The 15,449-nt window shown below is 42.2% G+C and overlaps 1 long non-coding RNA gene across 1 annotated transcript; it reads left to right on the top strand.

Moving 5' to 3' along the window:
- The first annotated feature begins 11,995 nt into the window (after nucleotides 1-11,995).
- On the top strand, nucleotides 11,996-14,161 carry LOC120962511 (uncharacterized). Its single transcript, XR_005753263.1, has 4 exons — nucleotides 11,996-12,266; nucleotides 12,350-12,565; nucleotides 12,874-12,938; nucleotides 13,867-14,161. It is a non-coding gene; the product is annotated as an uncharacterized lncRNA (long non-coding RNA).
- The last annotated feature ends 1,288 nt before the right edge of the window (nucleotides 14,162-15,449 follow it).

Below are 15,449 nucleotides of genomic sequence, written 5' to 3'. Positions count from 1 at the left end.
TTGGATCATGTATCACTAAACAACTTGAGGGGTGTTGATTTAACTGGGCGTCCATTAGTAATTATATCAATGCCTCGCATTGTAGCTTCGCTCAATTTCAATGTGTTCCTAGAGAAAGGAAAAATGAAAGATGATGGAAGCAACTTTACGGACTGGCTCCATAATTCGAGGATTATCCTCACTGCTGCACAAAAGCCTTATGTCCTTGATGCGTGATACGTCTCCAACGTATCTACAATTTTTTATTGTTCCATGCTATTATAGTACCAATCATGGATGTTTAATATGCATTTATATGCTTTTTGTATCTTTTTTGGGACTAACCTATTGACCTAGTGCCCAGTGCCAATTGCTATTTTTTGCTTGTTTTTGGCTTTAAATCAATATCAAACGAAGTCCAAACACAATGAAAGTTTACGGTGATTTTTTATGGACCAGAAGGACCCACGAAGGTTCGTGAGAAGACTAGAAGAGCTACGAGGGAGCGACAAGCTCACCAGGCGTGCCCCAGGGGGGCGCCCCCTGAGCTTGTGGGCCCCTCGTGGCACCTCTTGACCTAATTCCACCTCTATGAATTCCCAAATATTCCCAATATACCAGAGAGCCACCTGTAACACTTTCTCCGCTGCCGCAAGCTTCTCTTCTTCCGCGATCCCATCTGGAGGCCTTTTTCGGTACTCTCTTTGATCTTCAATACAATGTTCTCCTCGATGTTCTTGGAGTTCTATCCGATATAATCTTCTTTTGGAGTGTGTTTGTTGGGATCCGATGAATTGTGGGTTTATGATCAAATTATTCATGAATATTAATTGAGTCTTTTCTCAACTTTATTATGCATGATTGTTATAGCTTCGTATTTCTCTCCGATCTATCCGTTTGGTTTGGCCAACTAGATTGATTTATCTTACAGTGGGAGAGGTTCTTTGTGATGACTTCAATCTTGTGGTGCTCTATCCAAGTGACAAAGTAGGGGACAAGACACATATTTGTATTGTTGCCATTAAGGCTAAAACGGCGGGGTTTATTCATATTGATTGAGTTTATTTTGTCTACATCATGTCATCTTGTTGAAGGCGTGACTCTGTTTTATACTTAATACCCTAGATGCATGCTAGATAGCGGTCGATGGGTGGAGTAATAGTTGTAGATGCAGGCAAGAGTCGGTCTACTTGTCTCGAAAGTGATGCCTATATACATGATAATTGCCTTGAATGTTGTCATAACTATGCGCTTTTCTATCAATTGCCCAACAGTAAGTTGTTCACCCACCGTATGTTATGTGCTCGAGAGAGAAGCCTCTAGTGAAAACTATGGCCCCCCGAGTCTAATTTTATCATATATAAAAACACAAAAATACCTTGCTGCAATTTTATTTCTTTTATTTTGTTTTGCATTTTATTTTATTACCTACCACTACGAGATTTAATCCTTGCAAGTAACCACCGAGGGGATTGATAACCCCCTTGTTTGCATTGGGTGCAAGTATTTGCTTTTGTGTGTGCAGGTGCTATTCATGAGGCTTTGTGCGATTCTCCTACTGGATTGATAACCTTGGTTCTTACTGAGGGAAATACTTATCTCTACTGTACTGCATCATATCCTCCTCTTCAAGGAAATCCCAAAGCAACTCACAAGTAGTAGGAAGAATTTCTGGCGCCGTTGCCAGGGAGACATCATCAAAACCTATCCAGTACCTTTACATAAACTATCATCTACTAGCTCTTATTTTTTCATTTTTATTTGCTTTTGCCTCTCGTTTTCATCTCTCCCACTTCTAACTTTTTTTACAAAAACACAAAAATATTTTTATTTGCTTGTTTGCTTGTACCCCCGAGAATAAAGTACTTCATTTTAAACAAAGGCGAGGAGAAAGTTTACAAGATGCTTGGCATAGAATTTGCGATGCTCAGAATAGGTCCACTCGCAAGCAATCTACTACCGTTCTTCTTCGCAATTTTTATGTGGGTGTTACTACTTGGTATAGATTTGTGCTTGACACTATCACCAGAGGATGTTTTTTGAGTAGTCACCCTATGGATGCTTTCAATGCTATGGGAAATTTAGTGGGATCACCACCTATTACTATTAATGAAACAACATTGACTTTAGAACATGCAACACAGAGATTGGAATCTATTGAAAACAAAATGCTTACCATAGAACGTATTGAAAATCTAGAAAAAAAGATCCTTTATCAAGTAACTCAATTTGGATCAAAGGTAGGAACTACATTGAAGATGCTAAAAGAAAATGATCCAATAACTAACGAAAGGATAAAAACAGTCCCTCTAGAATTGATAAATTGGAAGGTGTTATTAATAACTTGGGTTCCGCTTTTGCTTCCGTTAAAACTTTTGAGAAAACTCCTCCTAGTAAGAACCCTAAGTTTATTTATGTTCCTAAGAACATAGGTGCATCATCTAGTAATAGAAAAGATCTTAAAATGATTAGTGTGCACCCCAACTTCGTTGATCTAATAAATAAACCCATTACTGAAAACAAATTTCTTGACCTTGTTCCTCGGAGTGTGATTATTAAAAATATGTATGCCAACTCTCCTAGGAAGTGTGGATGTGTAATTGAGGAGTTGGACTTGAAGGATGAAAACACTTGGAACTATGCATTACGCCTAGCTGGGGGCGTAAAACAATAGCGCTTGTTGGGAGGCAACCCAATAGTTATCTTATTTTTCTTGTTTTATTTTCTGTTTTTGATACTGTTATGATTGTGTTTTTATTTTTTAATTAGTTTTTGTGCCAAGTAAAGCCTTTGGGATGATTTGGTTGATAATTGACTTGATTCTGTGAAAAAACAGAAACATTTTTGCCCAGTACTGGAATTCTTTAAATTCACTGGAACGTGATAAAATTCTCAAATTTTTACACATTATTGGTATACAAATGGCCATGTTTTCCTATTTTTTCAGAATTTTTGGAGTTACATAAGTATTGTGTTTGTTCAGATCGTTATAGACTGTTCTGTTTTTGACAGGTTCTGTTTTCGTTGCATAGTTTGCTTGTTTTAATGATGCTATGGATTATATCAGGGGGTATAAGTCATGGAGAAGTTAGAATACAGTAGTTATTATGAAATAATATGAATGGATTGACAACAGTACCTAAATTTTATGATTTGCTTGTTATACTAACGGATTTCACGAGGTTTCTGTTGAGTTTTGTGTGCTGAGGTTTTCAAGTTCTGGGTGAGATCATGATGGATGAAGGAATAAGGAGCGGCAAGACCCTAAACATGGCGATGCCCAAGGCACTCCAAGGTAATATTCAAGGACCACCAAGCATCTAAACTTGGGGATGCCCCGGATGGCATCCCCTCTTTCGTCTACAATCCATTGGTATATTACTTGGAGCTATATTTTTATTCATCACGTGATATGAGTTTTGGTTGGTGCGTTGTGTATCATACGAGTCTTTGCTTTGTTTGCTTTTTAGTTTTCCACAATCATTGTTTGCTGCACACACCTTTTGAGAGGGACACACATTTATTCATGATTTGATATAATACTCTATGTGCTTCACTTATATCTTTTGAGCTAGGTAGTTGCTAGTGCTTCACTTACATCTTTTAGAGCACGGCGGTGGTCATATTTTAAAGAAATATTTGCACTCTCATGCTTCACTTATATCTTTTTAAGAGTGTAATAAATAGTGATGGCAACATGTACGGGTTATGAATTGGTCATGATATGATAGGTATTCAAGAGGGATATAATAAAAACTTTCATGTAGATCACTGAATATGATAAGTTTGATTCCTTGCAACAATTTTGCGATATAGAGATGACAATATGTGGGTTTTACTAGTGAATAATTGTGGTTTAGTAAGAATATCCGTGTTAAGGTTTGTGATTCCCGAAGCATGCACGCATAGTCTTTAGTTATGCTAAGAAGTTGGAGCACGATTTATTATTGAGTGACTTCCTTTGCATGAAGGTCGGGCGCACGCGATGGTTAACTCCTACCAACCTCCCACCTAGGTTCTCCTAAAAACAATATGAGTGGATTGACAACCCCCTTGTTTTATTACCTACCACTACGAGATTTAATCCTTGCACGTAATAGCCGAGGGGATTGACAACCCCCTTGTTTGCGTTGGGTGCAAGTATTTGCTTTTGTGTGTGCAGGTGTTGTTCACGAGGCTCTATGTGATTCTCCTACTGGATTGATAACCTTGGTTCTTAACTCACAAAAATACTTATCTCTACTACACTGCATCATCCTCTCCTTTTTGAGGAAATCCCAACGCAGCTCACAAGTAGCAATGCATCGCTCGGTGCGCCACCCATTCCTCAGACTCCTGCAGATATTATCAATGTGAGGCAGACATGTGATGATGACCACTTAATAGTTCAGTGCGCCATTCTGCACGGTTTGGAATCAAGGCTCCAAATTTTTTTGAGTGCCACTGGGCATATGAGTGGATTGAGGAACTAAAAATGGCATTTCAGACTCATGCCCGTGTGGAGATGTATGATGCCTCAGACATATTCTTTAGATGTAAGATGGAAGAGAACAACTCCGTTAGCGAGCATGTACTCAACATATCTGGGTACATCCGAAACTTATTACTTTGAAAACTTACAAGACGAAGAACTGTATCACGTGATGTTAAAGGCTTCCAAGATCCCTGGAAGGTTCTACATGAACTCAGGGCCATGTGACATTCTATCCAATGCTCTGGAAACAAAAGAGCCCCCTGGCTATGCAAGGGATATAGGTGTCAATGTCCCGCACAAGAGGGATTTCACACTCAGCAAAGAAGAGAGGCTCAGCCTAAAAAAAGCGAGGAGTGAACTGAAGCAGAATCAATTGTATGAAAGGTTGAGGAGGGACATGTATTCGGGGCTTCAAAAGGAAATTGAGGAGTCACTGATGATGCAAAAGACTCTAACACTGACAGATAGCCAGCAGATGGGGGGATGCGGGCATGGAGGATGCTGTCTATTGCGCGACAACACCGCACAAGAGTAGTTGTGCATCAGCTGACCCTAGTGACACTGAGACTGTAGCTGCGCATGATGATGCATTGATGCTATATCTGATCTGTCTGGAACGAAAGGCGGACTGTGTAACATCCCAATTTTCCTAAATTAGAATGTTAATAGATGATACATATGCATATCATATTTTCCATGCATTATTTGTTTTTTTGCAATATTCTTTTCATTATGCAACTAAAGGCAATTTATTGGAGTGGAAATAATATGACTTCTCCCCTATTTTAAAAATGTTCATAATGTCCACAATATTATTTCCAGTTCGTCTGATATGGTCTGCTATTTTTCTTAGTCTCCATAATATTTTATTCGACTGTTTTATTGTTGTTTTGTGTGGCCTATTGCATAAAAAACTATTTTTCAAAATTGCATTAGATGAGGAACTCGTGTTCCTGTAGTTTATATTAGTAGGGTTATTTTTACTGTGTGTCTATATATATTTTTGTTTCGTTTTTATTCTGGTGTTTTCATTTTAGTTATTTTGGTTCTGTAGTTTTGTTTAAAAAAAGAAAACACCAGCCAGCCCGCGGCCCAGCCCATCCGACTGAACCGGTACGTGTCACCGCGCCGCACCAGCCCGCTCGCTCACCTCCGGCCGCTGACTAGCGGGACCCGCCCGCGCCCCTGCTCGTCTCCTTCCCCGAGTCGGACTGGAGCGCACCGCATGCACAGCCGAGGCCGAGCCGGATCGCCACGAGCACCCGACCGACCCCGTGCATCCCTAGGGCTGCTTGGACGCGTAAGGATTCGCCCCGCACGACCGCAACCCCTTTCTGTCCCTTCCATCGTCTGCACGCCCCTGTTGGGCGAATTGGATCTCGCCGGGGAATTCCGCCCCCGCCACCTTTGCTGCTTGCGCTCGTCGCCGTTAGTAGCCCCTGGCGCTCCAGCTTGTGCCTTTCGAACCCCTCCCACTTCCGCATCTTCTTGACGGGTTTATTTTGGCCACAGAGCACGGGAACAAGCCTCCCGAGCAGACCCGACGCTACCGGAGCACCGCGTTCACGAGCCCGTCGTCGCCTACAGAGGGAGCCCCGCCGCCGTTTAACACCACCTTCGTCACCGCCGAGACCTGCCGCCCCTGTACCTCACCTCACCTTCGCCGGAGGCCCGCCGGAGAAGCGCCACCATTGACGCCCGAGACCTTCGCCGCGTCCTCTGTTGCTGGTGAGCACGCAAGCGCACATGAACTCTTCAGCCAATCGCGTGGCGACACGTGGCAGATGCTGCTGTAAACGCTACAGCGATCGCTACAGTATTTTACATAACAAAGTTTTCTTTTTGTTTTGTTTTTCACAGATTTTCATCCAAAATTCAACTAGCTATATCTTTTAGTCTATATAGCCAATTTAGGTGATTTGTGCATGCTTTTATGCCGCTGTTGTTGAATTTTAAAATGGTTTTCTTGCCATTGGTTTTATTTTCGCTTTATACGAACTTCTGTGTTTGATTTGTTGATTGTGTGAAACGTGTAGATTGTTCGGAGTGTGACATGAACTATTGTCAGGAGTGTGACTTTTTGAACCAGAACCAAGGCAAGTTACAGGTTGATCATCCTTTACCTATTGTTTTCTATGCATGTAGTTATATCACACTATGAATATATGCATGTATAGGATTACTATATTATTTTGCTATATTGTTGAGCTATCTCCCGTCAATGCAGATCGTGGTAGTTGTAGTTTTCTATGCTTTGTAGACGGGGGTGGTTTGTGTATTCATTGAGCTTGTGAGGATTATATATATATAACAAAATGACTAGTAATTAAGGACTTAATTCACCTCTGGGCGGAATTGGTATTGATGGGTGGTTTCAAGAACATCATGGTTTATATCCTCTGAATGTAAGTGGATGGCCGCCCAGGCTCAAAAAGATCAGACAGACTTAGTGACTAGTAACTTCCATGCACAACCACTAGCTAAATGGGCTCTGGCTTAGTTGAGTAGGTTGTCGGATCCTCGCCCAGGTAAGCTAGCAGATGTAGACATGAGTAGGTGTACCGGCTACCAGTGGGTGGAGGTGACTAGTTCTGAAAGACTTCGTCTCAATCTTCGGGTTGAGTCTAGTAGGTAAAGTGTGCAAAACACTGCAGAGTATTAAAAACTAATCATGATTAGCCATGCCCCCGGTTATGGGCAAATTTGAACGACTATGCCATTACAGTTGTTGGATGATCTTGACAGATGTGACACTTAATAATATTTGTGGGTAACTTAATAAAGGGTAGGTTGGAGTTGATTTTGCCAACTCAACCTTTTGTATTTAATTGTAGTAATAAAAGAACTAAATTAAAATATGACTATTAGGTAGTTATGAGGACAAAATCAACTTTCCGCAAAAATAAACCCTCAAGCCTTCCTTTTGTTATACTATGCATATACATGTAGGTCTATTTTATTATTGCTCATGTGTAACTTGCCATTACATTCAAAGTATTGACCTATATGGCTGCAATGTCTCATGTTGCAGGATATTCAGACGAAGAGTAAGGTACCGTTAGGGTCACGAATCTGCACTCAGCATCGCCAGTGGGCTATGATGGGACTCATCGTTATTTTCTGCTACTTTCCGCTGTTTGATTGAATAAAGCTAGCCATGTGCTATGCCAATTGTTTTATTTTATACATTCTGGATCATACGTTGTAATAAATGATGCACTTGCTATTCTGGTATTCATCTATACTATGTGTGCTAGCGAGTTCGATCCAGGGACTAGCACGGTAAGCACAGAGACTCAAATCCTTCGAGGTTTGGTCGTTACAGATGGTATCAGAGTAGTGTGTTGACTGTAGGACGTGACCCTAGAAAATGGATTAGAAAAAGCCATAGGACTGGAAATTATTTTATAAAACTGTCTATACTTCTTACTATTTATTAGTTAACCCCCTCAAGTATCTTGACCAGTTAAGTAGGAACTAGTGCTGAGACAACCATTCATGTTTGTTTTATATTGCAATGTTATCGTGTTAGCGCATCTGATTATGTCCACTTTCGTGGTATGAAGATACTAGATTGTTTGCTTGATTGGTAGTTTATTTGTTAAAGTACATCTTATTGAAATTATTTGACTATATATATAATATTATATTATTGTTTGTAATTTGTTTGTGGTGTTATTCGTTGTTGTGTTTTTGTTGGCTTGATCATATTATGCATATGGGTAGAATATATTTATATATACATAGTCTTTGGCCCTATTATATTTATAACTCATCTATTCTTGCCAACCAAAATCCTTAGTATGCCTATTAGAGTGAGTTCTCCCGGAGCTGAGATGATAGCAGGTGTTGGTTGTCATCAGTTGACCTTGTCTATTAGGAAGCATGTTTTTCCTACAGATTTGATTATATTGAAGTCCCAAGGTCTGGATATTATTGTGGGTATGGATTGGCTACAGTTATATAAAGGTCATATTGATTGTGTCAGTCGATCTATTACTCTCAGTGCACCAGGAGGGAAGAGGATCAAATTTAAGTATAAGCGTAATCAGGTAAATGTGAACTCTCTTAAGGGGGTAGCCTGGAAGAGGTGCCAGTTGTGAGGGAATATCCAGATGTGTTTCCAGAGGAGTTGCCACGTATGCCACCTTGAGTTTCTTATTGATTTAACACGAGGCACTAGACCAATTGCAAAGAGACCGTATAGAATCCCTCCTCAAGAGTTAGAGGAATTGAAGAAGCAGATAAGGGAATTGCAGGCACACGGATTTATTCGCCCAAGTTCATCACCTTGGGGAGCTCCAGTTTTGTTTGTGGATAAGAAGGATGGGACCTTGAGGATGTGTGTTGACTATCGTTCCTTGAATGAGGTAACCATTAAGAATAAGTATCCTTTGCCTATGATAAATGATCTATTTGACCAGTTGGAGGGAGCTACTGTGTTTTCTAAGATTGATCTTTGTTCTGGTTATCATCAATTAAAGATTCGTGAGCAAGATATTCCCAAGACTGCTTTTACTACGAGGTATTGGTTGTTGAATATAGTGTTATGTCATTTGGATTGACTAATGCCCCTGCATACTTCATGAATATGATGAAAAAGGTGTTTATGGAGTTCTTGGATAATTTTGTGGTTGTTTTCATCGATGATATATTGGTGTTCTCCAAGAATAAGCAAGAGCATGAGGTGCATCTGCGTTTGGTATTGGAGATATTGAGGGAACATCAGTTGTATGCCAAGTTCAGCAAATGTGATTTCTGGCTGGATGAGGTAGCATTCTTTGGACATGTTGTGTCAGGTAATGGAGTTGCAGTTGATCCATCTAAGGTTGTTGCAGTTACAGAGTGGGAGACACCCACGATAGTTGGAGAGATTCGTAGCTTTTTGGACCTTGCAGGTTATTACAGGAGGTTTATTGAGAACTTTTCCAAGATTGCAAAGCCTATGACTGAATTGTTGAAGAAAGAGAAGAAATTTGTTTGGACTGATGAATGTGAAGCCAGTTTTCAGGACTTGAAGCAACGTTTACAGCACCAGTCTTAACTCTGCCGGATATACATAAGGACTTCCAAGTATATTGTGATGCTTCTCGTCAAGGACTTGGGAGTGTTTTGATGCAGGAAGGTAAAGTTGTTTCATATGCTTCACGTCAGCTTAAGAGTCATGAGCATAATTATCCTACACATGATTTGGAGTTAGCCTCAGTTGTGCATGCATTGAAAACTTGGAGGCCATATCTTATTGGTAATCATTGTGATATATTTCCTAATCATAAGAGCTTGAAGTATATTTTTACTCAGAAGGATTTGAACCTCAGGCAGAGGAGATGGTTGGAGCTTATTAAGGATTATGATTTGAATGTGCAATATCACCCTGGTAAGGCTAATGTTGTTGCTGATGCATTGAGTCGTAGGAGCCATGTTAATGCCGTTAATATTGATGATATGCCACCGGAGTTATGTGAGCAGTTCAGGAATCTCAGGTTGGAGATGGTTCCTAAGGGATATTTAGCAACACTGGAAGTAAAGCCTACTTTGCTTGACAGGATCAGAGAAGCTCAAAAGGGTGATAAGGAGATTGCTGAGATAACATAGAATATGGTTAAAGGTAAGGCAGAAGGTTTCCTTGCGGATGAACATGGGGCCATATGGTTTGAGAAGTGTATTTGTGTACCTCAGGATGCAGATATCAGGAAGTTGATTCTTCAGGAGGCGCATGATTCACCTTATTCTATTCACCCAGGTAATACTAAGATGTATTTGGATTTGAGGGAAGATTTCGGTGGCCTAGCCTGAAGAGGGAAATTGCTGGATATATTGCAACATGTGATGTGTGCCAGAGCGTTAAAGTAGAACATCAGAGACCAGTAGGTTTGTTACAGCCATTGCCTATACCTGATTGGAAGTGGGATGAGATTGGTATGGATTTCATTACAGGTCTACCCAGGACTCGGTCAGGTTATGATTCTATTTGGGTAGTTGTTGATCGTTTGACTAAAGTTGCTCACTTTATCCTGGTAAAGACTACTTATACCAGTGCTCAGCTAGCAAAGATTTATATGTCTAAAATTGTTTGTCTGCATGGAGTTCCAAGGAAGGTAGTGTCTGATAGAGGTACTCAGTTCACATCTAAATTTTGGCGTCGGTTGCATGAATCCTTGGGCACCAGGCTGGAGTTCAGTACAGCTTTCCATCCACAAACAGATGGGCAGACAGAGAGGGTAAATCAGATTTTGGAGGATATGTTGAGGGCTTGTGCTTTGGACTATGGGTCCAGTTGGGATCATAGTTTACCTTATGCAGAGTTCTCATATAATAACAGTTATCAGGCTAGTCTGAAGATGGCACCATTTGAGGTATTTTATGGTAGAAAGTGCAAGACACCATTGATGTGGGATGAGGTTGGAGAGCGTCGGTTCTTTGGACCAGACTTGATCAGAGATGCTGAGGAGAAGGTCAAGTTGATTCTTGACAGGCTGAAGATAGAACAGTCTAGACAGAAGAGTTATGCAGATGCAAAACGTAAGGAGGTGACATATGAAGTAGGAGACCGTGCATATCTTAGAGTTTCACCACTTCGTGGAATTAAGAGGTTTGGAATTAAAGGTAAGTTAGCACCATGTTTTGTGGGGCCTTACAAAATCTTGGGGCATAGAGGAGAGGTAGCTTATCAGCTGGAGTTGCCAGAATCTTTGTCTGGAGTTCATAATGTGTTTCATGTATCTCAGTTGAAGAAGTGCCATGCGGAGATGATGGATGTTCCATTGAGAGACACAGTGCCACTTGAGGCAATTCAGTTGGAGAGTGATTTGACATATGAGGAGAAGCCTGTTAAGATTCTAGAGACAGCAGAGAGAGTTACTCGCACCAAGACAATTAAGTTATGCAAGGTTCAGTGGGATCATCATACAGAGGAGGAAGCCACCTGGGAACGAGAGGAAGATCTCAGGCAGGATCACCCACACCTATTTGCTAGCCAGCCTGAATCTCGAGGGCGAGATTCATCTTAAGGGGGGTAGGTTTGTAACATCCTATTTTTTCCTAAATTAGGATGTTAATAGATCATACATATGCATGTCATATTTTCCATGCATTATTTGTTTTTCTGCAATACTCTTTTCATTATGCAACTAAAGGCAATTTATTGGAGTTGAGAGAACATGACTTCTCCCCTATTTTAAAAATGTTCATAATGTCCAGAATATTATTTCCAGTTCATCTGATATGGTCTGGTATTTTTCTTAGTCTCCATAATATTTTATTTGACTGTTTTATTGCTGTTTTGTGTGGCCTATTGCATAAAAACTATTTTTCAAAATTGCATTAGATGAGGAACTGGTGTTCCTGTAGTTTATATTAGTAGTTATTTTTTTCGTTTTTATTCTGGTGTTTCCATTTTAGTTATTTTGCTTCTGTAGTTTTGTTTTAAAAAAAGAAAACACCAGCCAGCCCGCGGCCCAGCGCGCAACAGCCACGGCCCAGCCCATCCGACTAAACCAGTACGTGTCACCGCACCGCACCATCCCGCTCGCTCACCTCCAGCCGCTAACTAGGGGACCCGCCCGCGGCCCTGCTCGTCTCCTTCCCCGAGTCGGACTGCAGCGCGCCGCACGCACAGCCGAGGCCGAGCCGGATCGCCACGAGCACCCAACCGACCCCGTGCATCCCTAGGGCTCCTTGGACGCGTAAGGATTCGCCCGGCACGACCGCAACCCCTTTCTGTCCCTTCCATCGTCTGCACGCCCCTGTTGGGCGAATTGGATCTCGCCGGGGAATTCAGCCGCCGCCGCCTTTGTTGCTTGCGCTCATCGCCGTTAGTAGCCCCTGTCGCTCCAGCTTGTGCCTTTCGAACCCGTCCCACTTTCGCATCTTATTGACGGGTTTTTTTTGCCACAGAGCACGGGAACAAGCCTCCCGAGCAGACCCGACGCTGCCGGAGCACCACGTTCACGAGCCCGTCGTCGCCTACAGAGGGAGCCACGCCGCCGTTTAACACCACCTCCGTCACCGCCGAGACCTGCCGCCCCTGTACCTCACCTCACCTTTGCCGGAGGCCCGCTGGAGAAGCGCCACCATCGACGCCCGAGACCGCCGCCGTGTCCTCTGTTGCTGGTGAGCACACGCGCGCACATGAACTCTTCAGCCAATCACGTGGCGACACGTGGCAGACGCTGCAGTAAACGCTACAGCGATCGCTACAGTATTTCAGAGAACAAAGTTTTCTTTTTGTTTTGTTTTTCACAGATTTTCATCCAAAATTCAACTAGGTATATCTTTTAGTCTCTATACCCAATTTAGGTGATTTCTGCATGCTTTTATGCTACTATTGTTGCATTTTAAAATGGTTTTCTTGTTGTTGGTTTTATTTTGGCTTTATTCGAACTTCTGTGTTTGATTTGTTGATTGTGTGAAACGTGTAGATTGTTCGGAGTGCGACACGAACTATTGTCAGGAGTGTGACTTTTTGAACCAGAACCAAGGCAAGGTACATGTTGATCATCCTTTACCTATTGTTTTCTATGCATGTAGTCATATCACACTATGAATATATGCATGTATAGGATTACTATATTATTTTGCTATATTGTTGAGCTATCTCCCGTTAATGCAGATCGTGGTAGTTGTAGTTTGTTATGCTTTGTAAACGGGGGTGGTTCGTGTATTCATTGAGCTTGTGAGGATTATATATATAACAAAATTAGTAGTAATTAAGGACTTAATTCACCTATGGGCGGAATTGGTATTGATGGGTGGTTTCAAGAACATCATGGTTTATACCCTCTGAATCTAAGTGGATGGCCGCCCAGGCTAAAAAAGATCAGGCGGACTTAGTGACTAGTAGCTTCCATGCGCAACCACTAGCTAAATGGGCTCTGGCTTAGTTGAGTAGGTTGTGGGATCCTCGCCCAGGTAAGCTAGCAGATGTAGGTATGAGTAGGTGTACCGGCTGCCGGTGGGTGGAGGTGACTACTTCTGAAAGACTTCGTCTTAATCTTCGGGTTGAATCTAGTGGGTAAAGTGTGCAAAACTCTGCAGAGTATGAAAAACTAATCATGATTACCCATGCCCCCGGTTATGTGCAAATTTGAGCGACTATGCCATTACAGTTGTTGGATGATCTTGACAGATGTGGCACTTAGTAATATTTGTGGGCAACTTAATAAAGGGTAGGTTGGAGTTGATTTTGCCAACTCAACCTTGTGTATTTAATTGTAGTAATAAAAGAACTAAATTAAAATATGACTATTTGGTAGTTATGAGGACAAAAACAGCTTTATGCAAAAATAAACCCTCAAGCCTTCCTTTTGCTATACTATGCATATACATGTAGGTCTGTTTTATTATTGCTACTGCGTAACTTGCCAATACATTCAAAGTATTGACCTATATGGCTGCAACGTCTCATGTTGCAGGATATTCAGATGAAGAGTAAGGTACTATTAGGGTCGCGAGTCTGCACTCAGCATCGCCAGTGGGCTATAATGGGACTCATCATTATTTTCTGCTACTTTTCGCTATTTGATTGAATAAAGCTAGCCATGTGCTATGCCGATTGTTTTATTTTATACATTCTGGATCATACGTTGTAATAAATGATGCACTTGCTATTCTGGTATTCATCTGTACTGTGTGTGCTAGCGTGTTCGATCCAGGGACTAGCACGGTAAGCACAGAGACTCAAATCCTTCGAGGTTTGGTCGTTACAGACTGAGGGGCGTGCTTACACATTATGAAGGTACGTTATAATGTGCAACAGCCTGGGTTTGCCCCCCTTCTTGGAAGGGAACCTCTTGTTGGACAATGTGCCATTGAAGTCAGGCATTGTGAAGTGCTACGTGACTAAAGTAAAGCCTAGATTCAATGAATTTTCTCTAAAGAACGCCCTAGGGGTCTTTGATGAGTAGAGGACCTTGGGATAAACACTGTTACATCATATCCGGTGGCCACGAAAGGAAATAGACTTCATGGATGAGATCCCTCAAGCCCCGCCAATACCAACCAATGTTGCCCTTCAACCAGTGACTCTCATTGCCACAACAGCTCTCGCGTGCTTCCCCCAAGGAACCTAATACTCGTAATCCGACGGCTGATGCATCAATCTATGATCAGCCCGCCCGACTTTGTGATGTACAGGCCATGTCATCGTCCGCCCCTGAGCAGCCAGTGTCAAGGCCTACAACTGCTGAAGATGGACCACCGGTCCAGATGCCGGCCACTAAAGAGTAGGGGAGACTCAGCGGCACCGCATGCTGAGCAGACCAACCTGGTGGAATAGACTGCTGAGTAGTCGGATGCTTCGGAACCACCTGCTAAGCAGTACGGAGGTCCAGAACCTACTGCTCATCAGTTCGTCGGTTCGCAGCCGCGTGATCAGCATATCAATGCGTCGGCACTGCCTACTCAGCAAACGAACACGTTGGTAGAGCCTCGTCAACACACCGACAAGTTGGCACCACCTGCGTAGAAACCCGAAATAGCTTCAATGCCTGGTCAGCAATCTGATGCCTCTGCTCCTACAGCCCAGCAAGCCGTCATAGCAGCACCGCCAGCTCAGCAGTCTGGCATAGCTAAATTGTCTGCTCAGTAGTCTGCTGCTCGGCAGTCCACCTTTCAACCATCCAGACCTTGCACCAGAAGTGCTTCAAGTACCAGAAAGGAAGCGGGCAAACATGCCGCACCCCGAGGAAGCGGGCCTCGAGACTGAGGAGGAATGAGAATGATACCCACTTACTTGAAGCACTCATCGCCCAGAACCAAATTACTAGAAAGTTGTTGGAATCGAAGAGTAATATTGTTTCTGACATCATGGACGATAAAGAACTCAATACGATGCTTGCTAAAAATAAAGCAGGCGTACTTCAAGCACGTAATTACGTCCATGATCAGCCATTTCTTGTTGTCGAATACTCTGAGGAGTGTAGTTCCAGTTGTCGCATGTTACATAAATATTGCATGGATCAAATGTCAAAAGGTCATGGGGTTCTGCTAGTCCACT

Source organism: Aegilops tauschii, chromosome 4, assembly GCF_002575655.3.
Source record: "Aegilops tauschii subsp. strangulata cultivar AL8/78 chromosome 4, Aet v6.0, whole genome shotgun sequence".
NCBI lineage: Eukaryota > Viridiplantae > Streptophyta > Magnoliopsida > Poales > Poaceae > Aegilops > Aegilops tauschii.
Note: the sequence above shows the minus strand (reverse complement) of the source record. Positions and strands in the feature narration are given on the sequence as shown.